Below are 25,117 nucleotides of genomic sequence, written 5' to 3'. Positions count from 1 at the left end.
GTGGCTGGGACTACAGGCCTGCACCACCATGCCTGGCTAATTTTTGTATTTTTAGTAGAGAAGCAGTTTCACCATGTTGGCCAGGCTGGTCTGGAACGCCTGACCTCAGGTGATCCGCCCGCCTTGGCCTCTCAAAGTGCTAGGACTACAGGTATGAGCCAAGGTGTCGGCTGGTTCATTCATTTTTACTGTTCTGCCCTACACAGCAAGAATGTAAGCTCCATGAAGGCAAAGATTTTTATTGGTTTTATTCTCTGCTATATTCCTAGGATTTGGAACAGTGCCTGGCACAAAGCAGGCTCATATTTATTTGAAAAAACAGGCCCAGGACAGTGGCTCACACCTGTAATCCCAGCACTTTGGGAGGCCGAGATGGGTGGATCACTTGAGGTCAGGAGTTTGAGACCAGCCTGGCAAACATGGGAAACCCCATCTCTAATAAAAATACAAAAATTAGCTGGGTGTGGTGGCTCACACCTGTAATCCCAGCTGCTCGGGAGGCTGAGGCAGGAGAATCACCCGAACCTTGGAGGTGGGGGTTGCAGTGAGCAGATATTGTGCCACTGCACTCCAACCTGGGCAACACAGTGACACTCCGTCTCAAAATAAAAAAGAAAGAAAGAAAAGAAAGAAAGAAAGAAAGAAGGAAAAAGAAATGAATGGTGTGGCTGAAATTCTACCTTTGCCGCTTATTTAATTTAAAATATTGCTTGGTTATTTTTCTTTTTGTTTCTGTTTTTGGTTTTTATTTTTTGCTGCCCCTTGCGGAGCAGGGCTACCGCATACGCAGTGTGCCCAGAGTAGCCTATGTTGCTGTTTGGTAGTTTAGTAGATCTTACTACACTGAACCACTTGGGTTTTCAAACCTTATCAAGGAATTTATTTTGCATATCATTTGTAACCAGAAGAGGGCAAGCTTGGAGGGAAAAAGAAATAGGTGAGAAATGGAAACAAGTCCTAAATGCAGGACGCTGCCTGTTTTGAACATCTATAGCCACCAGGTGGCAGTATGAGTATGCTGGAAATTTGAGGTCGGTGATCCAGGCTACAGGGGTCTCCGGATGTAGATGGGTGCCCCAAACTTACACATTTTCCACTTTATTTCTCCTTTTGGTCAACTTGTCATTTTTTAACATCATTATAAGTTGATACTTTCTATTTTCCCTTACATTTGACAACACTAAATTTAAAATATTGGAGCATAACAGATAACAAAAATCACATAGCAGGGGGCAGTGGCTCACGCCCGTAATCCCAGCACCTTGGAAGGCTGAGAGAGGAGAATCGCTTGAGCCCTGGAGCCCGGGCAACATGGGGAGACCTTGTCTCAAAAAAAAAAAAAATCTACACATGGTAGTGAGCACCTATGGTCCCAGCTACTTGGGAGGCTGAGGTGGGAGGATCGCTTGAGCTCAGGAGGTCGAGGCTGCAGTGAGCTGTGCCACTGCATTCCAGCCTGGGCGAGAGTGAGACCATGTCTCAAAAAAACAAAAAACAAAAACAGAACAAAACGACAAACAAAAAGATAAAAAGCAAAACAAAACAAACTCACATAACATACAAATCACTTTTAAGCCTGCCTGCTTCCTTGCTTTCTGCCTGCTTGCTTGCTTCCTTTTCTTTCTCTCTCTCTCTTTCTTTGTTTTTTTTCTTTCTTTCTTTCCCTTTCCCTCCCCTCCTTCCTTCCTTCCTTCCTTCCTTCTTTCCTTCCTTTCTTCTTGCCCTTTTCTTTTCTTTCTTTTTTAACATAATCTGACTTCGTCACCCAGGCTGGAGTACAGTGGCATGATCTCGGCTCACCGCAACCTCTGCCTCCTGGGTTCAAGCAATCCTCCCACCTCAGCCTCCTGATTATCTGGGACTACAGGTATGTGCTACCATGCCTGGCTAATTTTTGTATTTTCTGTAGTGATGGGGCCTTGCTATCTTGCCAAGGCTGGTCTCCAAATCCTGAGCCCAAGCAATCTGCCTGCCTCGGCCTCCCAAACTGCTGGGATTGCAGGCTAGAGCCACTGTGCCAGCCCTTAAACCATTTTAAAGTGTAAAAATCAGTGGGTTGCCTTAAACCATTTTAAAGTGTAAAATACAGTGGGTTTTAGTATAATATATTCACAATGTTGTTCTACCATCACCCTGACCTAATTCTGGAATATTTACATTAAACCAAAAGGAAACCTTATACCCATTCAGTCACTTGCCAGCCTCCCCCCATCTTCTGACAAGTACTAATCTACTTTATGTCTCTGTGGATTGCCTGTTCTGGGGATTTCAGGTAAATGGAATCATACAATATAGCAGCACTTTCTTTTTTTTTTTTTTTGAAACAGGGTCTCATTCTGTTGCCCAGGCTGGTGTGCACTGGTGCAATCTCGGCTCACTGTAACCTCTGCCTCCTGGGTTCAAGCAATTCTCCTGCTTTAGCCTCCAGAGTAGCTGGGATTACAGGTGCCTGCCACCATGCCTGGCTAATTTTTGTATTTTTAGTAGAGACTGGGTTTCACCATGTTGGCCAGGCTGGTCTTGAACTCCTTAACTTAGGTGATCCACCCATCTCGGCCTCCCAAAGTGCTGGGACTACAGGCGTGAGCCACTGCACCCGGCCAGAAGCACATATTTTTAATCGCAGTATTTATCTATGGCATCATACAGATGGACGTTGGAGACAGATGGGGGACGTTGAAGGCACATGAGGAATGAAAAACTACCTATTGGGTACAACGTACACTATTCAGGTGACCTATGCACTAAACATCTAGACTTCACCATTCCACAATTAATCCATGTAACCAGAAACCACTTGTACCTCTAAAGCTATTGAAATTTAAAAGTGTTATAAAGGACCTATCTATGGCATCGAAATAAGGCTATATTTTTAGGAATTTCATCTAAAATATCAAAGTTATATACAAGGTGGAAAAATATACAATTTTGGAACAATTAGTAACCCTAACTTCCTTTAATATTACATAATAAAAATTTAAGGGCTACCTAAATTGTGTTTGCCTGCCCTCTTGGGCAGGGACGCACTTTGATTCTCTTAATTGCAATAAGATAGAGACTGAAGAATGGAAGTGATGGAGAATGATTAGCAGGATTCACGTTCCCTTAATTCTCTAGCAAATAAAATGCAAAGCAATATCCAGACATTACCCATCATGTTTTCAAGCTCCTACATAGTCTTCATGGCTCTGAGCTCAGAGCTGGCTGCAAGTGGTCCCTGATGGGTTTTGCCCACGGCACAGGCACGGCACCCCTGGAGACAGCTGGGCTAATGTTCAGCAAAGGTTGGCAGAAGCAGGGAGAGGGGTTTGTCTTCCTTTCATAACTTTCCCAAAAATAGAACTCGTGAGTTCATGGCAACATTTAGTCACAACTTAATTTTGTAAATAGAGAGAGGGTCTCACTCTTTCACCTGGACTGGCGTGCAGTGGTGTAATCATAGCTCACTGCAGCCTTGAACACCTGAGCTCAAAGAATCCTCCTGCCTCATTCTTTCAAGTAGCTGGGACTTACGGGTTCACGCCACCACACCCAGCTAATTTCTTTTGAATTTTTGGTAGAGACAGGGTTTTGCCATGTTGCCCAGGCTGGTCTTGAACTCCTGGGCTCAAGGAATACTCCCACCTTGCCCTCCCAAAGTGCTGGGATTACAGGTGTGAGCCACCATACCCAGCCTCCTTCTTTTTCTTTATCATTATTATTTTTTAGACGGAGTCTTGCTCTGTCGCCCAGGCTGGAGTGGAGTGGCATGATCTCGGCTCACTGCAATCTCTGCCTTCCGAGTTCAAGCTATTCTCCTGCCTCAGCCTCCTGAGTAGTTGGGACTACAGGCACATGCCACCACAAGTGGCTAATTTTTGTATTTTTAGTACAGAAAGTGTTTCACCATGTTGGCCAGGATGGTCTCGATTTCCTGACCTAGTGATCCACTGGTCTCGGCCTCCCAAAGTGCTGGTATTACAGGCGTGAGCCACTGTGCCCAGCATCCTCCCCCTCCTCTGCCTCCTTCTCCTCCTCCTCTTCATTCTTCTTCTTTGAAATTTCTCTCTCTCTCTCTCTCTCATGTTTTGAGACGTAGTCTTGCTCTGTTGCCCAGGCAACAAGAGGAGTGCAGTGGCACGATCTCAGCTCACTGCAGCCTCTGCCTCGCAATTCTCCTGCCTCAGCCTCCGAAGTAGCTGGGATTTACAGGTGCCCGCCACCATGCCCGGCTAATTTTTGTATTTTAGTAGAGACGGGGTTTCACCATGTTGGTCAGGCTGGTCTTGAACTCCTGGCCTCTAGTAATCCACCCTTCACAGCCTCCCAAAGTGTTGGGATTACAGACGTGAGCCACTGCACCCAGCCAAAATTTCTCTTTTTTAATAGAGATGGTGTCTTACTTTGTTGCCCAGGTTGGTTTCAAACTTCTGGCCTCAAGCAATCCTCCTGCCACACCCTGCCACACTTGGATCATTTTTAAGTCTTTTCTTTTTTTTTAAGATGGAGTTTTGCTCTGTCACCCAGGCTAAGTGCAATGGAATGATCTCGGCTCACTGCAACCTCTGCCTCCCGGGTTCAAGTGATCCTCCTACTTCAGCCTCCCGAGTAGCTGGGATTACAGGCACCCACCACCACGCCTGGCTAATTTTGTATTTTTAGTAGAGACAGGCTGGTCTTGAACTCCTGACCTCAGGTGATCTGCCCGCCTTGGCCTCCTAAAGTGCCAGGATTACAGGCATGAGCCAACATGCCCAGCCAATTGTTAAGTCTTTTATAGAGACTAGGTCTCGTTATATTGCCAGGGCTGGTCTTGTACTCCTGGGCTCAAGTGATCCTCTTGCTTGGCATCCCGAATTTCTGGGATTACGGGCATGAACCAGGGTGCCTAGCCTCCAAAGGGTTTTTCTGAGGGGCTCCCACAGCACTGAATTAACATCTTCACTAGTGACAAACACAGAAAGATGCATATTCTTTAAAACTGAAATTCACTGAAGTAAAAGGGACAGGAACATAGGGAGAAAATGATTCTACAGCCATCATAATTTTTTTTTTTTTTTGAGATGGAGTTTCACCCTGTTGCCCTGGCTGGAATGTATTGGTGGGATCTCAGCTCACTGCAACCTCTGCCTCTCGGGTTCAAGTGATTCTCCTGCCTCAGCCTCCCAAGTAGCTGGGATTACAGGCATCCACCACCACGCCCGGCTAATTTTTTGTATCTTTAGTAGAGACGGGGTTTCACCATGTTGGCCAGGCTTGTCTTGAACTCCTGACCTCGTGATCCACCCGCCTTGGCCTCCCAAAGTGCTGGGGTTACAGGCGTGAGCCACGACGCGTGGCCTCCAAAGGGTTTTTCTGAGGGGCTCCCACAGCACTGAATGACTTCTTCACTGGTGACAAACGTGAAAGATGAATGTACTTTAAAACTGAAATTCATGGCTGGGCGTGGTGGCTCACACCTATAATCCAGCACTTTGGGAGGCTGAGGCGGGTGGATCACCTGAGGTCAGGAGTTCGAGACCAGCCTGACCAACAGGGTAAAACCCTATCTCTACCAAAAATACAAAAATTAGCCAGGTGTGGTGGTGTGTGCCTGTAGTCCCAGCTACTTGGGAGGCTGAGGCAGGAGAATTGCTTGAACCCGGGAGGTGGAGGTTGCAGTGAGCTGAGATCCTACCAATGCACTCCAGCCTGGGCGACAGGGCAAGACTCCGTCTGAAAAAAAAAAAAAAACACAACAACAATAAAAAACCAAACAAAAAAAGACCCAAAACCAAAAACTGAAATTCACTGAAGTAAAAGTGACAGGAACATAGGGAGAAAATTATTCTACAGCCATCATAATTTTTTTTTTTTTTTGAGACAGAGTCTTGGTCTGTCACCCAGGCCAGTGGCACGATCCCGGCTTACTGCAACCTCTGCCTCCTGAGTTCAAGCGATTCTCCTGCCGCAGCCTCCCAAGTAGCTAGGACTATAGGCGCATGCCACCATGCCTGGCTCATTTTTGTATATAATTTTTTATAATAGGAATAGACAGCTATGTCTTGAAGATTACAAAAACATTCAGATTTTTAAAAATTCAGAGAGCTGGGTGTGGGTGACTTGCGCCTGTAATCCCAGCTATTTGGGAGGCTGAGATGAGAGGGTCACTTTGGGCCAGGTGTCCCAGGCCAGCCTGGACAACATAGCAAGACCCTTGACTCTTAAAAAAGTTTTAAACAATTATCTGGGCTTGGTGGCACACACCTTTAGTCCCATCTACTCAGGAGACTGAGGTGGGAGGATCACTTGAGTCCAGGAGTTCAAGGCTTCAGTGAGCTATGATCATGCCACTGCACTGCAGCCTGGATGACAGAGTGAGACCCTGTCTCAAAAAAAGAAAAAATAAGTTTAAAGAAAGGAGAGGCATAATTCTTTGGAATGATGGCCTAGTACAGCAGTTCACGCCTGTAATCCCAGCACTTTGGGAGACCAAGGTGGGTGGATCACCTGAGGTTAGGAGTTCGAGACCACCCTGGGCAACATGGTGAAACCCCATCTCTACTAAAAACACAATAATTAGCCGAGTGTGGTGGTGGGCACCTGTAGTCCCAGCTGCTCAGGAGGCTGAGGCAGAATTGCTTGAACCCGGGAGGCAGTGATTGCAGTGAGCCAAGATCGCACCATTGCACTCCAGCCTGCGTGACAGAGTGAGACTTGGTCTCAAGAAAAAAATATTCATTGGAATGAGATTTTCTTTCATTTATTGTAATTCATTAAATATTTAGTAAGTTCCTATTATTTGCTCTGCACTGTGCTAGACGTGTCATGATCAAGAGGATTGGGTTGCCCTGAAATAGTCAATTCTGATCACATAGTTTAAAATGACCTCAGTGAAGAAGAGAAAAAGGAGATGTCTGAAAAAGCCATTGTGATAGTATGCGGCATTTTCTAATTAGTTCGGATATTAATAGAAAATATATGCATGATGGAAATAAGGAAATGTGACCAAAGATGAATAGAGAGAGTTCCACAAATCTGTGAAAATGGCATGAAGAATACTAAAGCTCAAATGAGGGAAGAATTGCAAAGCCACTAATGACAAATAAAACAGTTTTTTAGGCCAGGCACGGTGACCCATGCCTGTAATCCCACCATTTTGGGAGGCCAAGGTGGGTGGATCACCTTAGGTCAGGAGTTTGAGACCAGCCTGGCCAACATGGTGAAACTCCGTCTCTACCAAAAATACAAAAAGTAACTGGGGGTGGTGTCATGTGCCTGTAGTGCCAGCTACTTGGGAGGCTGAGGCAGAATCGCTGGAACCCAGGAGGCAGCAATTGCAGTGAGCCAAGATCACACCACTGCACTCCAGCCTGGGCGACAGAGTGAGACTCTATCTCAAAAGAAAAAAAGATCACATTTAGCTCCAGAAGATAAAAGAAGACCTAGGTCTGATGCTTGGGCTGTGTAGTGTGAACAAGTGACAGAGGAAGCAGAACCTTTTGAGTCTGTCTTCTGTGTCAAAGAAAATGGTCTGGATACTGATGAAGGTAAAACAAAAGTTGGTCAGAAGGAACTGGAGCCCAATATGGGTGAGAAGTGTGAGAATATATAAATTGTACAGTGATCTAAATAATTTTCAATTATCTGGCCTACGTGAATTACATCTCAGCTTAGAGAGCCCTGAATGAGTAGATGAACAGATATTCTGTTATTTGAAAATCAAGGAGAATGAAATCAAGATTGGATATTAACAAATACAGTGGCAATTTCTAATAGGAGAAGGTGGAGCTCTCAAATTATATGCTGATGAAATTGGTTTTGATTCTGGGCAAGATTGAAGAAAGAATTCTTCAAAGTATCATTTATGTGGTCATATAAAGGAAACACATTCTTAGAAGTGAGAGTTTGCTAAAGACGTGTATTTTCAGATTCACTTTATTTTTACTTATTTTTTTGAGACAAGGTGTGGCTCTGTCACCCAGGCTGGAGTGCAGTGGCACTATTACCGCTCACCACAACCTCCACCTCCTGGGCTCAAGCCATCCTCCCACCTCAGCCTCTTGAGTAGCTGGGACTACAGGTGCATGCCACCATGCTTGGCTAGTTTTGCAATTTTTTTTTTTTTTTTTGGTAGAGACGGGATTTCCACATGTTGCACAGGAGTTGTCCTTGGTTTTTCAAAGTGCTAGGATTACAGGTGTGAGCCACTGTGTGTGGCTAACTTTCTTTCTTTTGACATGATTAATGAATTTGTAAAAGAAGGAATGCGAATGACAGGAAATCTTTTTCTTTTCTTTTTTTTTTTTTGAGACAGAGTCTTACTCTGTTACCCAGACTGGAGTGCAGTGGTGCAGTCTCGGCTCACTGCAACCTCCGCCTCCCAGGTTCAAGTGATTCTCCTGCCTCAGCCTCCTGAGTAGCTGGGACTACAGGTGCACACCACCATGCCCAGCTAATTTTTGTATTTTTTAGTGGAGACAGGGTTTCACCATATTGCCCAGGAGGGTCTCGAACTCCTGACCTCGTGATCCGCCCACCTCAGCCTCCCAAAGTGCTGAGATTACAGGTGTGAGCCACCATACCCGGCCAACAGGAAATCTTGACTTCCATAAGGCTATAGAATAGGTTTCTCAGGGTATCTTCCAGACTGCAAGGTCCTTGAGTGTAAACGATTGTGCCTCATTTGTCATTGTGTCCTCCAATGCCTGCCTGAAACAGATTTTTCTTTTTTGAAGAAACATCCTGAGATTTAGCTTTTATTTATTGATACACAATAGTTGTACATATTTATGCAGCACATATGGTATTTTGACACATGCATACAATGCGTAATGATCAAATCAGGGTAATTGGAATGTCTATCACCTCACATATTTATCATTTCTCTGTGTTAAAAACATTCCAAATCTTATCTTCTAGTTATTTTGAAATATATGATAAATTATTATTAACTATAGTCACCCTACTGTTCTATTGAACACTAGAAATTATTCCTTCTATCTAACTGTATTTTCGTACCCATTACCTAACCTCTCTTCATCCCCCCTTCCTCCTACCCTTCCTGGCCTCTGTAACCACCATTCTATTCTCTACCTCCATGAGATCAAATTTTTAGCCCTCACATATGAATGAGAACATGCAATATTTGTCTTTCTGTGCCTGGCTTATTTCCCTTAACATAACATCCTCTAGTTCCATCCATGTTGCTGCAACTGGCAGGAGTTTATTCTTTATTATGGCTGAATAATATTCATCTATAAAGATCACATTTTCATTTCTCTCTCTGTCTTTTTTTAAATACCACATTTTCTTTATCCGTTCGTTCATCCACTGATGGACTCTCTTAGGTTAAGATTCCATTTGTTGGCTGCAATAAACACGCAAGTGCAGATATCTCTTTGGAATGCTGATTTCCTTTGTTTTGGGTATATAACCAGCAGTGGAATTGCTAGATCATCTGGTGGTTCCCTTTTTAGTTTTTTGAGGCACCTCCTCTGTACTGTTTTCCACAGTGGCTGTACTATTTTACATACCCACCAACAGTGTAGAAGTGCTCCTCTTCTCCTTGTTAGCATCTGTCCTTTTCTTTCTTTTTCTTTTCTTTTCTTTTCTTTTTTTTTTTTTTTTTGAGACAGAATCTTGCTCTGTCGCCCAGGCTGGAGTGCAATGGCATGATATGGGCTCACTGCAACCTCCGCCTCCTGGGTTCAAGCAATTCTCTGCCTCAGCCTCCCGACTAACTGGGATTACAGGCACCCGCCGCCACGCCTGGCTAATTTTTGTATTTTTAGTAGAGACAGGGTTTCACCATCTTGGCCAGGCTGGTCTTGAACTCCTGATCTTGTGATCTGCCTGCCTTGGCCTCCCAAAGTGTTGGGATTACAGGCGTGAGCCACCGTGCCCAGCTTCTTCTTTTTTTTTAACCTTTCCTATGGTGCTGAGCATTTGTTATTTTTGATCTTTTTGATAATAGCCATTTTACTGGGGTAAGATATCGCATTGTGGTTTGATTTGTATTTGCCTGATATGATTAGTGGTGTTGAGTTTTTTTTTATATACCTGTTGGCTATTTGTATGTCATTTATTTATTTTTAGAGACAGGGTCTTGCTATATTGCCCAGGTTGGACTTGAACTTCTGGCTTAAGAGATCCTCCTACCTGAGTCTGATGAGTAGCTGGAACTACAGGCATGCGCCACCATACCCTTGTACATCTTCCTTTGAGAAATGTCTATTCAGATCTTTTGCCCATTTTTAAATTGAATTATTTATTTTTGCTATTGAGTTGCATGAGCTCCTTGTATATTCTGATTATTAATTCCTCGATAGATGGATAGTTTACAAATATTCTTTTAATTTTTTAAATTAGTTAATTATTTTGTAGAGACAGGGTCTCACTCTGTTGCCCATGCTGGCCTTGAACACCTGGCCACAAGCCGTCCTCTTGCCTTGGCCTCTGAAAGTGCTGGGATTACAGATGTGAGTCACTGCACCCAGCCAGTTCGCAAATATTTTTCCCATTCTGTAGGTTGTCTCTTCACTTTGTTAATTGTTTCCTTTGCTGTGCCAAAGCTTTTTAGTTTAATGTAGTCCTATGTGTCTATTTTTGTTTTTGTTGCTTGCGCTTTTGAGGTCTTACACAAAAAAAATCTTGCTCAGACCAGTGTTCTGGAGCATTTCCCCAACGTGTTCTAGTAGTTTTGTAGTTTCAGGTCTTAGAATCAGCTCTCGAAGCCATTTTGAGTTTATTTTTGTGTATGGTGAGATATAAGGGTCTAGTTTTATTCTTAGGCACATGGATATCAGTTTTCTGAGCACCATTTATTGAAGAGACTGCCCTTTCCCCAGTGTAAATTTTTGGCAGCTTTGTTGAAAATGAGATGGCTGCAAATGTGTGGCTTTATTTCTGGGTTCTCTATTCTGTTCCATTGGTCTATGTGTATGTTTTTATGTCAGTACCATGCTGATTTGGCTACTATAGCCTTTTACTAGTCAGGTGGTGTAATGTCTCTGGCTTTGTTCTTTTTGTTCGGAATTACTTTGGCTATTCAGAATCTACTATGGTTCTGTACAAATTTTAAGATTAAAATTTGTAACAATCTGGTCTGGCATGGTGGCTCACGGCTGTAATCTCAGCACTTTGGGAGGCCAAGGCCAGAGGATCACTTGACATCAGGTGTTTGAGACCAGCCTGACCAACATGGTGAAATCCCGTCTCTACTAAAAATACAAAAATTATTCAGGCATGGTGGTGCATGCATATAGTCTCAGCTACTCAGGAGGCTGAGCAGGAGAATCGCTTGAACTTGGAGGCGGAGGTTCCAGTGAGCCGACGTCATGCCACTGTACTGCAACCTGGGTGACAGAGGAAAATTCTGTCTCAAAAAAAAAAAAAAGATAGCTTTTTCTTTTTATGTAAAAATGTCATTGATATTTTGATAGGGATTGCACTGAGCCTGTAGGTTACTTTGGGTGGTATGGACATTTCAACAATATTAACTCTTCCAATTCTTGAACATCAATTATCTTTCCATTTTTCTGGTGTCCTCTTCAATTTCTTTCATTAATGTTTTACAGTTATCATTGTAGAGATCTTTGATTTCTTTGGTTAAATTGATTCTTAGGTATTTTATTTTATTTTTGTAGCTATTGTAAAATGGGATTGCTCTCTTGATTTCTTTTTCAGATTGTTCACCGCTGGCATATAGAAATGCTACCGATTTTTATATGTTGCTTTTTTTATCTGCAAACTTTACGAAATTTATCAGTCCTAAAAGTTTTTTGTGGTATCTTTAGTTTTTTCTCTAAATAAGATAATGTTATCTGCAAGGAAGGACAGCGTGACTTCTTCCTTTCCAATATGAGTGTTCCTTATTTCTTTCTCTGGTCTAATTGCTCTGGCTAGGACCTCCAGTTGAATAAAACTGGCAAAAATGGGCACCCTTGTCTTGTTCCAGATATTCAAGGAAAGACTTTCAATTTTTGTCCATTCAGTACGATGTTAGCTGTGGGTTTGTTATACATTGCCTTTATTGTTTGAGGTGTGTTCCTTCTATACCCAGTTTGTTAAGAGTCTTTATCATGAAGGGATGTTGAATTTTATTCAGTGCTTTTTCAGCATCTGTTGAAATGATCATATGGTTTTTGTCTTTGATTCTGTCAATGTGGTATATAATGTTTATTGGTCTGCATATATTGAACCATCTTTGCTTCCCTGGGATCAATCTCACTTGATCTTTTACATATTAATTATTAATTTGATAAGTAATTATTATTGAAGAGACTAATAATATTAATATTAATAAATTTAATATTTATTTTAAATTTAATTTAGTTTGTTAGTATTTTGTTGAGGATTGTTGACTATGTTTCTCAGGGGTAGTAGAATATAGTTTTCTTTTGTTATTGTGTCTTCGTTAGGTTTTGGTATCAGGGTAAAGCTGGCCTCACAGAAGAAGCAGTACCTTCTTATTAATTTTCTGGAATAGTTTGAATAGAATTGGTATTATTTCTTTACAAGCTTGGTAGAATATAGCAGTGAAGGCATCTGGTCCTGGTCTTTTCTTTATTGGCAGACTTTTTATTATGGCTTTAATCTTGTTACTTGTTATTGGTCTGTTTAAGTTTTCTATTTCTTCATGATTTGATCTTGGTAGTTTGTATATGTCCAGGAATATATATATATATATATATATTTCTAAGTTGTCCAATTTGTTAGCATGCAGTTGTTTATAACAGTCTTTAATAATCCTTTATGTTTCTGTGGCATCAGTTGTAATGTATCCTTTCTCATCTCAGATTTCATTCATTTTATTTTTATTTATTTGTTTATTTTATTATTATTTTTTAGAGATGGAGTCTTGCTATGTTGCCCAGGCTGGCCTTGAACTCCTGGGCTCAAGTTATCCTCCTGCATCAGTCTACCAAGTAGATGGGATGCATGCACCACCACATCTGGCTATTTTTCTTTAATTGATATTAATATTTGTACATATTTATGAGGTAACTGATATTTTGATATATGCATAGAATGTGTAATGATCAAGTTAGGGTACTTAAGATATCCTTCACCTCAAACATTGATCATTTCTTTGTGTTGGGAACATTTGAAATCTTCCTTTCTTGCAATTTTGAAATATACAATATATTGTTGTTAAACATAGTCACCCTACTAGGCTATTGAACACTGCCTACTACCTAACTGTATGTTTGTACCATACTTATTTTTTTCCTTTTTGAGATGGATTCTCACTCTGTCCCCCAGGCTGGAGTGCAGTGGTACTATCTTGGCTCACTCCAACCCCTGCCTCCTGGATTCAAGCGATTCTCCTGCCTCAGACTCTGAGTAGCTGAGATTACAGTCGCCTGCCACCACACCCAGCTAATTTTTGTATTTTTAGTAGAGATGGGGTTTCACCATGTTGGCCCGCTGGTCTAGAACTCCTGACCTCAAGTGATCCACCCACTTCGGCCTCCCAAAGTGCTGGGATTACAGGCGTGAGCCACCATACCTGGTGTGTTATTTTTTTTTCTTTTCAATAATAACCATTATAACTGGGGTAAGATGTTATCTCATTGTGGTTTTGATTTGTATTTTCCTGATGATAAGTAGTGTTGACTTTTTTTTTTTTTTTTTGAGTCAAGATCTCACCCAGGCTGGACTGCAGTGGTGCAATGAAAGCTTACTGCAACCTCGACCTCTCACCTCAGCCTCCTAACTGGCTGGGACTACAGACATGCATCATTACATCCAGCTAATTTTTAAATTTTTTGTAGAGATGGGTCTCACCATGCTGCCCAGGCTTATCTCAAGCTCCTGGCCTCAAGCAATCCTCCCGACTCAGCCTCCCAAAGTGCTGGGATTACAGGTGTGAGCCACCACACCTGGTGTTACAATGTTTACAGTGATTTGCATATGTTGAACCATTATTGCATCAGCTGGATGAATCCCATGTGATCATGTTATCTGTCTAAATATCTTTTAAATGTGTTTTTGGATTCAATATGATAATATTTTGTTGAGGATTGTTGACTCTATGTTTATCAGAGATCTCAGCCCATAGTCTTTTTTTGTGATGTCCTTGTCTGGTTTTGGTATCAGGGTTGTGCTGATCTGACAGGATGAGTTAAAAAGTACTTCCTTCTCTTAATTTCTTTGGAATAGTTTGGGAAGAATTGGTGTACATTGTTCTGTATATGATTGACACGATTCAGCAGCAATGCCATCTGGTCCTGGACTTTTCTTTGTTAGGAGTTTTTTTAAATTACTGATTCAATCTCATTCCTCATTATTAGTCTGTTTAGGTTTTCTATTTCTTTGTAGTTCAATCTTGGTGGTTGTGTGTCCAAAAATTTTCCATCTCCTTCCATTTCTTAGCATATAGTGGCTTGTTATAGTCTCTAATAATCTTTTGTATATGTGTGGAATCAGTTGTAATGTCTCCTTTTTTCCCCCAATTTTAATTATTTAGGTCTTCTTCCTTTTTTTTCTTGATTAGTCTAGCCAGGTTTATCAATTTTGTATATCTTTTCAAAAAACCAACGTTTTGTTTCATTGATCCTTTGTATTGTTTTTAAGTCTCTATTTCATTTAATTCTGCTATTTTTTATAGCTTTTGCTTATTTTATTCAATATATTTGAACTTAATCATTCACAAATTTAACCTATCCTTAAAAGTAGGCATTACTTATTTAGTATAATCCCATTTGCGTACAAAACAAACCCTTTACATATTCACACTTAGGTAAGTGCACAGAAAAAAACATGAAAGAATATACATTATTAAATTCAAACACTGGTAACCTTTGGGAGGGTAATAAAGGGAGATCATTTTTTATTCTATTCTCTATATTTGAATTTTTACAACATGTATTTATGGATTACTCACATAAATTTTTTTTAAAAGGCATAATGGGATCCAATTAAACCATACTTTCTAGCCATTATTTGCGTATTAATCAAGACTTCTATTATTTCTTTTTTTTTTTTTTTTTTTTTTTTTGAGATGGAGTCTCGCTCTGTCGCCCAGGCTGGAGTGCAGTGGCACAATCTCGGCTCACTGCAAGCTCCGCCTCCCGGGTTCACGCCATTCTCCTGCCTCAGCCTCTCCGAGTAGCTGGGACTACAGGCGCCCGCCACCACGCCTGGCTAATTTTTGTATTTTTAGTAGAGACGGGGTTTCACCGTGGTCTTGATCTCCTGACCTCGTGATCCGCCCGCCTCGGCCTCCCAAAGTGCTGGGATTACAAGCGTGAGCCACCGCGCCCGGCCAACTTCTATTATTTCAAGTAGCTCTTAAAGTTTGTGAAATGCTTTCTAATTTCCCCCTCAATTTTGCTTGCCCCAGTCATTTATTTAGTAAACCCTCTTCCTCACTCATAAGTTAATCCCAGTTTTGTCAGAAGTACAATTTAAAGTGGCTCCAGGCTACAGGTAATCCTGTTCAAAATTCAGGAACTAAAGAAATTTGGATGGGTTTTTGGAACTAAAAAAAGGTTTAGATAATGTGTTCTATATCCAAACTCATAAATGAATATATGTGGTACCAAGGAATACTTTGTATTGCTATCTGGGGACTTTTGCATTAATGTTGCCGTTAGGGAAGTGGTTTATAATTCTTGGGTGCCCACTGGAAAAAATCTGTGGAACTTTAAAAAATACATAGATGCTTAGGCACCATCTTTAAAGATTTCGAGTCTGTATTTGTAAGGGAAGCAAATATTCTTTAGAAATGCTTTTTCCTAAGAAGAAGAAGAAAAAGAAAAAAAAAAGAAATGCTTTTTCCTAAATCTCGATCAGTGATTATATAAATATATGTGTAAAAAAAGACATTACCCAGAGAATGACTGAATACAGAACCTTACAGAATGCAAAAACTAAAAAAATTCAGAGTAAAGTTAGGGGCTTTTTGGGAGGAAGGGAACAGAATTGGTTTCTGCTAAACATGTTCAAAAGCACCAAAAAAGATTAAAAACAATTAAAAAATACCTGTTTTTCCAACAGTGGTGTTTTGTAGTAGATAATCTTCCTTGGAAACCATATACTGATATATTCATATATATATATTCATATATATATACATATATATTCATATATACATATGTATACATATATATATTCATGCCAATATGGTGCAAAGACTGAAAACAAATAATAAACATAATCCTGATGTTTATTTATCAAATGTCAGTCAGTGGAATCTTTGATCGGCTTCTAAAATGAGGGCAGTTTCGTTACACTGGCATACTTGGCAAACCAGGTAAATACAGAAACCCTTTTCAAGATTTAAAAAATGGAGCAACACTGGTCAGCATTTGGTATGTGAATATAATACACCTACTGAAAATCTTCCCATACATCATGAAAACTTGGAGGTAATTTGTATAGCTTGAAATGTCTTTAGAATATTAGGCACAAAAGGGCCTCATCAGTAACAGAAAAGTGGCATTTTCTGTGTTTCGACTACAATTTAGAACCCAACTGGCTTTGATGTTATATTAAGTAAATTATACTTCAAGCTCCAGAGTATGTGGGGCATAAAATCCTGATTCGAGTTTTATATGACAAAAATTCTAGTAAATATTCCTTTTACTAAGTGGCTTATCAATATTCTCAGATTCAATCTAATCAAGAAAAAGGAGTTTCCACTCTTCTTTTGTTCTACATCCTTAATTGAATTAAATTTATTTATTCGTGGTCTATAGTGGTTTGGATCTCTTCTGAATGTAGTTTCAAGCTGAGACTAAAATGTGTTCATGCCAGCCAAAAGGGTTTGAGGACTGTTTGCAACTGTGTTCTTAGTAGATAGAACACCATCAAGAATGATGACATGATCCACTAGATAGGTGGCCATGATGAAGTCATGTTCCACAACAAAGGCTGTCTTTTTTGCATGAAGTATGAAACGTTTGACAACTCGAGCTGCCACCAATCTTTGCTCAGAATCCAAATATGCAGATGGTTCATCAATTAAATAGACATCAGCAGGTTTGCCCAAACAAAGGGCTGAAGCTACTCGCTGTAGTTCACCACCCAGTGATGTCTGCACCTCTTGGTTGATGGTGTTTTCAATTTGCAGAGGCTTCATTACATTAGTCACAAATTGTGGATGTGTATAAGCATCTCTTATCTTTTCATGTAGTAACTGGCAAACACTTCCACTTGATTTGGGACTGATTTTCTGTAGCTTATAACTGACATTTAGAACTGGTATTTCTCCTTCATCAGGTTTAAGTCTTCCAGGAAGCATTCTGATAAATGTCGTTTTACCCATTCCATTTTCCCCCAGCATCATCACCATGATTTCAGAATCTGTAAACTCTCCAGCTACAATTGCTAGCTCAAACTCTCCCATTTTTTCTTCATTCCTGGATATTTATACATACACATCATTTTGACTTCTTCATTTGCTGTCTCAGCCACTTTAAAAACAAGTGATGCATCTCTGAATCTCAAGTTTTCTGTTGGAACATAGCCATCCAAAAAAATGTTTATGCCCTTTCTTACACTAAAAAGCACAGTGACAACTCCATAGGCACTTGGTACCCCATATAAACAGCAGATGAAGTCAGAGAGATAGTCTAATACACTTAGATCATATTCCACTACAATGATATATCTATCTGGATTTATCAGAGATTGTATAGCAACAGCAGGCTTTAAACGCTGCTTGACATCTAGGTAACTAGAAGTCTCATCAAACATGAAAATATCAGCTTTCTGTATGCAAATGACAGCACAGGCAAATCTCTGCAACTCTCCTCCTGAAAGATCTTCAACATTTTGTTCTGTTAGGTGGGTTAATTCAAGCTGCTGACATATAATTGCCTGTGTCTTTGTTTCATCTTTTCAGTCCAAAATAGATCCCACTGTCCCCTTTGCAGGCTTAGGAATCTGGTCTACATATTGAGGTCTGATGATGGCTTTTAGGTCCTCTTCTAGAATCTTGGTAAGGTAATTCTGTAATTCAGATCCACGGAAATAAGTCAAAATCTCTTGCCAGTCAGGAGGATCATCGTACTTTTCAAGGTTTGGCTTTTGTTTTCCTGCTAAAAATTTTTAAAGCTGTTGACTTTCCAATACCATTAGTTCCAACTAATCCCAAAACTTTACCTGGACGAGGGATAGGCAGGCAACCTGTGAAGTTTGAAGACATTGGCACAATATCAATGTGTGGTTTCTTTTTCCAAGTTGCTTGGTAAATTGTCAATTGATAAGGCGCCAAAGGGGCATTTCTTAATACAGATACCACAACCAATACAAAGAGTTTCAGAAATCCATGCTATTTTGCTCTGAAGTGTAACTTCTATGCATAATTCTCCCATTTGAACTACAGGACAACTCTTTTTGCATTCCTGTTGACATTTCTTAGGTTTACATTTGTCATGGTTGACAATAGCAATTGTCATTAATTTGTCTGCTATAACTGTGCGAAAGAATATCCAGCTCTTCTGGAGAAAATGATCCTCTTGAGGAGGGGAGCGCAGAGGCCAAATCAGCTCTTGCCTTTACTTTGCAGCCACACAGCATGTTCTCGTGGCCACCGGCCGAAACGGCTTTTTTTTTTTTTTTTTTTTTGAGATGGAGTCTCACTCTTGTTGCCCAGGCTGTAGTGCAACGGTACAATCTTGGCTAACTGCAACCTCCGCCTCCTGGGTTCAAGCGATTCTCCTGCCTCAGCCTCCCCAGTAGCTGAGATTACAGGCCACCACCACGACACTTGGCTAATTTTTTGTATTTTTAGTGGAGACGGGGTTTCACCATGTTGGCCAGGCTGGTCTCGAACTATTGACCTCAGGTGATCCACCCGCCTCGGCCTCCCAAAGTGCTAAGATTACAGGCATCACCGTGCCTGGCCTATTCTTTTTTTTATTAATTAAAAAAATTAAAATAGAGGCAGGGTCTCATTCTGCACTCACCCAGGCTGGAGTGCAGTGGTGCAATCACAGCTCACTGCAGCCTCAAACTTCTGGGCTCAACAATCCTCCTGCTTTAGCCTTCTGAGTAGCTGGAACTACAGGCACCCACAACCATGCCCAGCTAATTTTTTGCTTTATTTATTTTATGTATTTATTTTTGAGAAGGAGTCTCACTCTGTCGCCAGGCTGGAGTGCAGTGGCGTGATCTCAGCACACTGCAACCTCCGCCTCCCAGGTTCAAGTGATTCCCCTGCCTCAGCCTCCCGAATAGCTGGGACTCCAGGTGCATGCCACCACGCCCAGCTAATTTTTGTATTTTTAGTAGAGATGGGGTTTCACCATGTTGGCCAGGATTGTCTCAATCTCTTGACTTCATGATCCGCCCGCCTCAGCCTCCCAAAGTGCTGGGATTACAGGCGTGAGCCTATGTGCTTGGCCAATTTTTTATTTTTTATAGAGATGGGGTCTCATTATGGTGAAATGATATCGCACTGTGGTTTTGATGTGCGTATCTCTGATGACTAGTGATGTTAAGCATTTGTTTCATATACCTGTTTGCCATGTGTATGTCTTCCTTTGAAAAATGTCTGTTCAAATCCTTTGACCATTTTAAAATCAGATGATTATGCCCTTCCTTTCTTTCTTTCTCTCTCTTTCTTTCTTTCTTTCTTTCTTTCTTTCTTTCTTTCTTTCTTTCTTTCTTTCTTTCTTCTTTCTTTCCTTCCTTCCTTCCTTCTCCTTCCTTCCTTCCTTCCTTCCTTCCTTCCTTCCTTCCTTCCTTCCTTCCTTCTCTCTCTCTCTCTCTTTCTTTCTTTCTTTCTTCTTTCCCTCTCTGGCCCAGGCTACAATCTACTCAGCTTGCTGCTGCCCGCGCCGCGGACTGCCTGGGACTGCCGGCGCGCGCCACCGCTGCCTGCCTTTTCTCCTTTGGCTGCAGGCACGCGTTCGCCATCTTGGCCACGCTGGTCGCCAGCTCCTGACGCCGAGTGCTCTGCCTGCCTCAGCCTCCCGAGGTACTGGGACTACAGACGGAGTCTCGCTTACCCAGTGCTCGGTGTTGCCCGGGCTGGAGTGCGGTGGCGTGGTCTGGCCTCGCGGCAGCCTCTACCCCCCGGCCGCCTGCCTTGGCCTACCAGGGTGCTGGGATTGCAGCCCCTGCCCGGCCGCCGCCCCATCTGGAAGGTGGGGAGCGCCTCTGCCCGGCCGCCCCGTCTGGGAAGTGAGGAGCGCCTCTGCCCGGCCGCCCCGTCTGGGAAGTGAGGAGCGCCTCTGCCCGGCCACCCACCGTCTGGGAAGTGAGGAGCGCCTCTGCCCGGCCACCCACCGTCTGGGATGTGAGGAGCGCCTCTGCCCGGCCACCCACCGTCTGGGAAGTGAGGAGCGCCTCTGCCCGGCCACCCACCGTCTGGGAAGTGAGGAGCGCCTCTGCCCGGCCACCCACCGTCTGGGAAGTGAGGAGCGCCTCTGCCCGGCCACCCACTGTCTGGGAAGTGAGGAGCGCCTCTGCCCGGCCGCCCCGTCTGGGAAGTGAGGAGCGCCTCTGCCCGGCCACCCATCGTCTGGGAAGTGAGGAGCGCCTCTGCCCGGCCACCCTGTCTGGGAAGTGAGGAGCGCCTCTGCCCGGCCGCCCCGTCTGGGAAGTGAGGAGCGCCTCTGCCCGGCCACCCATCGTCTGGGAAGTGAGGAGCGCCTCTGCCCGGCCTCCCATCCTCTGGGAGGTGAGGAGCGCCTCTGCCCGGCCGCCCCGTCCAGGAGGAAGTGAGGAGCGCCTCTGCCCGGCCGCCCCGTCCGGGAAGAAGTGAGGAGCGCCTCTGCCCGGCCGCCCCGTCCGGGAAGAAGTGAGGAGTGCCTCTGCCCGGCCGCCCCGTCCGGGAAGAAGTGAGGAGCGCCTCTGCCCGGCCACCTATCGTCTGGGAAGAAGTGAGGAGCGTCTCTGCCTGGCCGCCCCGTCTGGGAAGTGAGGAGCCCCTCTGCCCGGCCGCCCCGTGTCTGGGTAGAAGTGAGGAGCTCCTCTGCCTGGCCGCTCCGTCTGGGAGGTCTACCAGGGAGGCCAGAAGCAATGTGGGGGCTGGACGTGGTGGCTCACGCCTGTGGTCCCGGCACTCTGGGGGGCGAGGCGGGTTGATCACTTCGGGCTAGGAGTTCGAGACTAGTCTGGACAACTTGGCAAAACATGAAGAATACAACAGACAAACCAACCAACCAACTCAATGACAACAAAACAGGTCTACCCTGGAGTCATACTCTAATTTTTTCTATTTTCCTCCCTTTCTGATCCTTTATCCCACTTTCTTTTTCTTCCTCTTCCTTCTCCCTCTTCTTTGTCAAATAGAGGATTGAGTTATTATCACTGATCCATATAAAGTCCCTCTCTCATTTATTTTAACTCCCACCCCCATTTCTATTCCCCGACTTCCCATGTGCAACCTTCCTAATATGTTTGAAACGCATCTTTTTGTTTGTATGTATTTTTAGAAAATGTTTATTGTTTTTGTATGCAAAAAAAATTAATAATAATAAAAAAAAGAGTTGAAAAGAAAAAAAAAATCAGATGATTATTACTTTTTGCTATTGAGCTATTTGAGTTCCTTACATATTCTGATTATTAGTCCCTTGGCAGATGGATAGTTTGCAGATATTCTCCTCTATTCCATGGATGATCTCTCTCTCTGTTTTTTTTTTTTTTTTTTTGAGACAGGGTCTCACTCTGTCACCCAGGCTGGAGGGCAGTGGTGCGATCACAGCTCATTGTAGTCTCAGCCTTCTGGGCTCAGGTGATCCTCCCACCTCAGCCTCCCAGGTAGCTGGGACTACAGGTGTGTGCCAGCATGCCTGGGTAATTTTTTGTAGAGACAAGGTTTTGCTTTGTTACCCAGGCTAATTTCAAATCCTAGGATCAAGCGATCTGCCCGCCTCAGCTTCCCAGAGTGCAGGGATTACAGGCGTGAGCCACTGCTCCTGGCCTCTGTGAGTTGTCTCTTCACATTGTTAATTGTTTCCTTTGTTTTATAGAAGCTTTTTAGCTTGACATAATCCGGTTTTCTGTTTTGCTTTGGTCACCTGTGCTTCTCAGGTCTTACAGAAAAAAAATCTTTGCCCAGATGAATGTACTGGAGCAATTCCCCAATGTTTTCTTCCAGTAGTTTCATAGTTTCAGGTCTTAGAATCAACTATTTAATCCATTTTGAATTTATTTTAATGAATGGTGAGAAATATAGGTCTAGTTTCATTCTTTTTTTTAAAATTTTATTATTACTATACTTTAAGTTTTAGGGTACATGTGCACAACGTGCAGGTTTGTTACATATGTATACATGTGCCATGTTGGTGTGCTGCACCCATTAACTCGTCATTTAGCATTAGGTATATCTCCTAATGCTATCCCTCCCCGCTCCCCCCACCCCACAACAGTCCCCAGTGTGTGATGTTCCCCTTCTTGTGTCCATGTGTTCTCATTGTTCAATTCCCACCTATGAGTGAGAACATGCGGTGTTTGGTTTTTTGTCCTTGAGATAGTTTGCTGAGAATGATGATTTCCAGCTTCATCCATGTCCCTACAAAGGACATGAACTCATTGTTTTCTATGGCTGCTAGTTTCATTCTTTTGCATAGAGTTATGTAGTTTTTCTAATACCATTTATTGAAAAGACTGTCCTTTCCCAATTGTATGTTTTTGGTGCCTTTCTCAATAATGAGTTGTTGTAAATGTGTGGATTTATTTCTGGATTCTCTGTTCTGTTTTATTGGTCTATGTGTTTGTTTCTATGCCAGTACCATGCTGTTTTGGTGACTATACTTTGTAATAAATTTTGAAGTCATGTAGCGTGATGCCTCTAGCTTTGTTCTTTTTGCTCAGGATTCCTTTGGTTATTTGGGGTCTTTGTGGTTCCATATAAACTTTAGGATTGCTCCTTCTATTTTTGTGAAGAATGTCATTGGTAATTTGATAGGGATTACATTGATCTGTAAATTGCTTTGGGAAGTATTGTCATTTTAATGATATTCTAATCTATGAGCATAAAATATTTTTTTTTTTTTTTTTTTTTTTTTGAGACGGAGTCTTGCTCTTTCGCCCAGCCCGGAGTGTAGTGGCGCAATCTCGGCTCACTGCAAGCTCCGCCTCCCAGGTTCACGCCATTCTCCTGCCTCAGCCCCCCGAGCAGCTGGGACTACAGGCGCCCGCCACTGTGCCCGGCTAATTTTTTGTATTTTTAGTAGAGACGGGGTTTCACCATGTTAACCAGGATGGTCTCGATCTCCTGACTTCGTGATCTGCCTGCCTCGGCCTACCAAAGTGCTGGGATTACAGGCGTGAGCCACTGCACCCGCCTGGTGAGGTGAGTTTCTTGTAGGCAGTATGTAGTTTAGTCTTTTTATTTTTATCCATTCAGCCATTCTATGTTTTTAAATTGGAGAGTTAAGTACATTTACATCCAATGCTATTATTGATAGGTAAGGACCTTCCTACTGCCGTTTTGTTACCTGTTTTCTGGTTGTTTTCTAACTCTTCTTTCTTACTGTCTTCCTTTGTGGTTATTTTCTCTGGTAGTGTGGTTCACTTTCTTGCTTTTATTTTTTGTGTGTCTATAATAGGTTTTTGTTTTGTGGTTACCATGGGGGTTACAAAAAAATCCTATAGTTATAAGAAGTCATTTAAAACGGATGACCCCATTGTAAAGAAAAGAAATAAATAGCTAAAACAAAACTAAAAAATTCTATACTTTTACTGCATTCCTCTCACATTTTCATTTTTTTGTGGTCTCAATTTATATTTTTTTATCTTAAATTTTTTTTTTCTGAGATAGAGTCTTGCTGTGTCGCCCAGGCTGGAGTGCAATGGAGCAATCTCAGTTCACTGCAACCTCTGACTTCGCGTTCAAGCGATTCTCCTGCCTCAGCCTCCTGAGTAGTTGGGATTACAGGCACCCGCCACCGCACCCAGCTGATTTTTTCTTTTTTTTTGAGACAGAGTCTCGCTCTATCACCTAGGCCGGAGTGTAGTGGTGCAATCTCGGGTCGCTACAACCTCCACCTCCTGGGTTCAAGCGATTGTCCTGCCTCAGCCTCCTGAATAGCTGGGACTACAGGTGCGCACCACCATGCCCAGCTATTTTTTTGTATTTTCAGTAGAGACGGTTTTTTTGTTTTTTTTTTGTTTTTTTTTTTTGAGACGGAGTCTTCACTGCGTTGCCCAGGCTGGAGTGCAGTGGCATGATCTCGGCTCACGCAAGCTCTGCCTCCCAGATTCATGCCATTCTCCTGCCTCAGCCTCCCGAGTAGCTGGGACTATAGGTGCTCACCACCATGCCTGGCTAATTTTTTGTATTTTTTAGTAGAGGCGGGGTTTCACCTTGTTAGCCAGGATGGTCTCAATCTCCTGACCTAGTGATCCGCCCACCTCGGCCTCCCAAAGTGCTGGGATTACAGGAATGAGCCACCGTGCCTGGCCTAATTTTTGTGTTTTTAGTGGAGACGGGGTTTCACCATGTTGGTCAGGCTGGTCTGGAACTCCTAACCTCAGGTGATCACCTGCCTCAGCCTCCCAAAGTGCCGGGATTACAGGCATGAGCCACCGTGCCCAGCCTTTATCTTAATTTTTAAATTTTAAAATAATTTCTTTTTCCCATTGGTCTGTGTGATGCATCAGTTTATATCTTTTTATAGTGTCTTCCACTTAATAAATTGCTGTAGTTATTATTTTTGATATATTTTTAATCTTTATACTTAAAACATGAGTGGTTTCTATACTAGAATTACAGTTTTAGAGTATTCTGAATTTGTCCATGTACTTGCTTTTACCAGTGAGTTTTATACCTTCAGATACTTTCTTGTTGCTTGTTAGCATCCTTTTTTTTTGGATTGAAGAACTTCCTTTAGGATTTCTTGTAAGACAGATCTGATGGTGATAAATTCTCTCAGCTTTTGTTTGTCTGGGAAAGTATTTCTCCTTCGTATGGGAAGGACAGCTTTGCTGGAAACAGTATTTTCAGTCAAAAGTTTTTTTCCTTCACTTTGAATATGTCATATCATTCCTTGCTGTCCTATAAGTGTTCCACTGAAAAGTCTGCTACTAGACATATTGGATCTCCTTTATGTGTTACTTGTTTTTTTTTCTTGCTGCTTTTAGGATCCTTTCCTTGCCCTTGTCCTTTGAGAGTTTGAGTATTTTATGTTTTGGAGAGTCTTATTTTAAGTGAATCTCCATGGTGATTTTTGACATTTTTATACCTGGATATTAA

The 25,117-nt window shown here is 42.4% G+C and overlaps 1 protein-coding gene and 1 pseudogene across 1 annotated transcript in view; both read right to left on the bottom strand.

The window, feature by feature from the left end:
* Positions 1 to 25,117, bottom strand: part of TRA2A (transformer 2 alpha homolog) — a 99,388-nt gene that overhangs the window by 56,315 nt on the left and 17,956 nt on the right. The gene's annotated exons all lie outside the window — the stretch shown is intronic.
* Positions 16,488 to 18,502, bottom strand: LOC129478538 (ATP-binding cassette sub-family E member 1-like; annotated as a pseudogene).

This window comes from Symphalangus syndactylus, chromosome 3 (genome assembly GCF_028878055.3).
Source record: "Symphalangus syndactylus isolate Jambi chromosome 3, NHGRI_mSymSyn1-v2.1_pri, whole genome shotgun sequence".
NCBI classification, from domain to species: Eukaryota; Metazoa; Chordata; class Mammalia; order Primates; family Hylobatidae; genus Symphalangus; species Symphalangus syndactylus.
The sequence above is the reverse complement of the archived record's forward strand: the minus strand, read 5'-3'. Positions and strand labels throughout refer to the sequence as shown.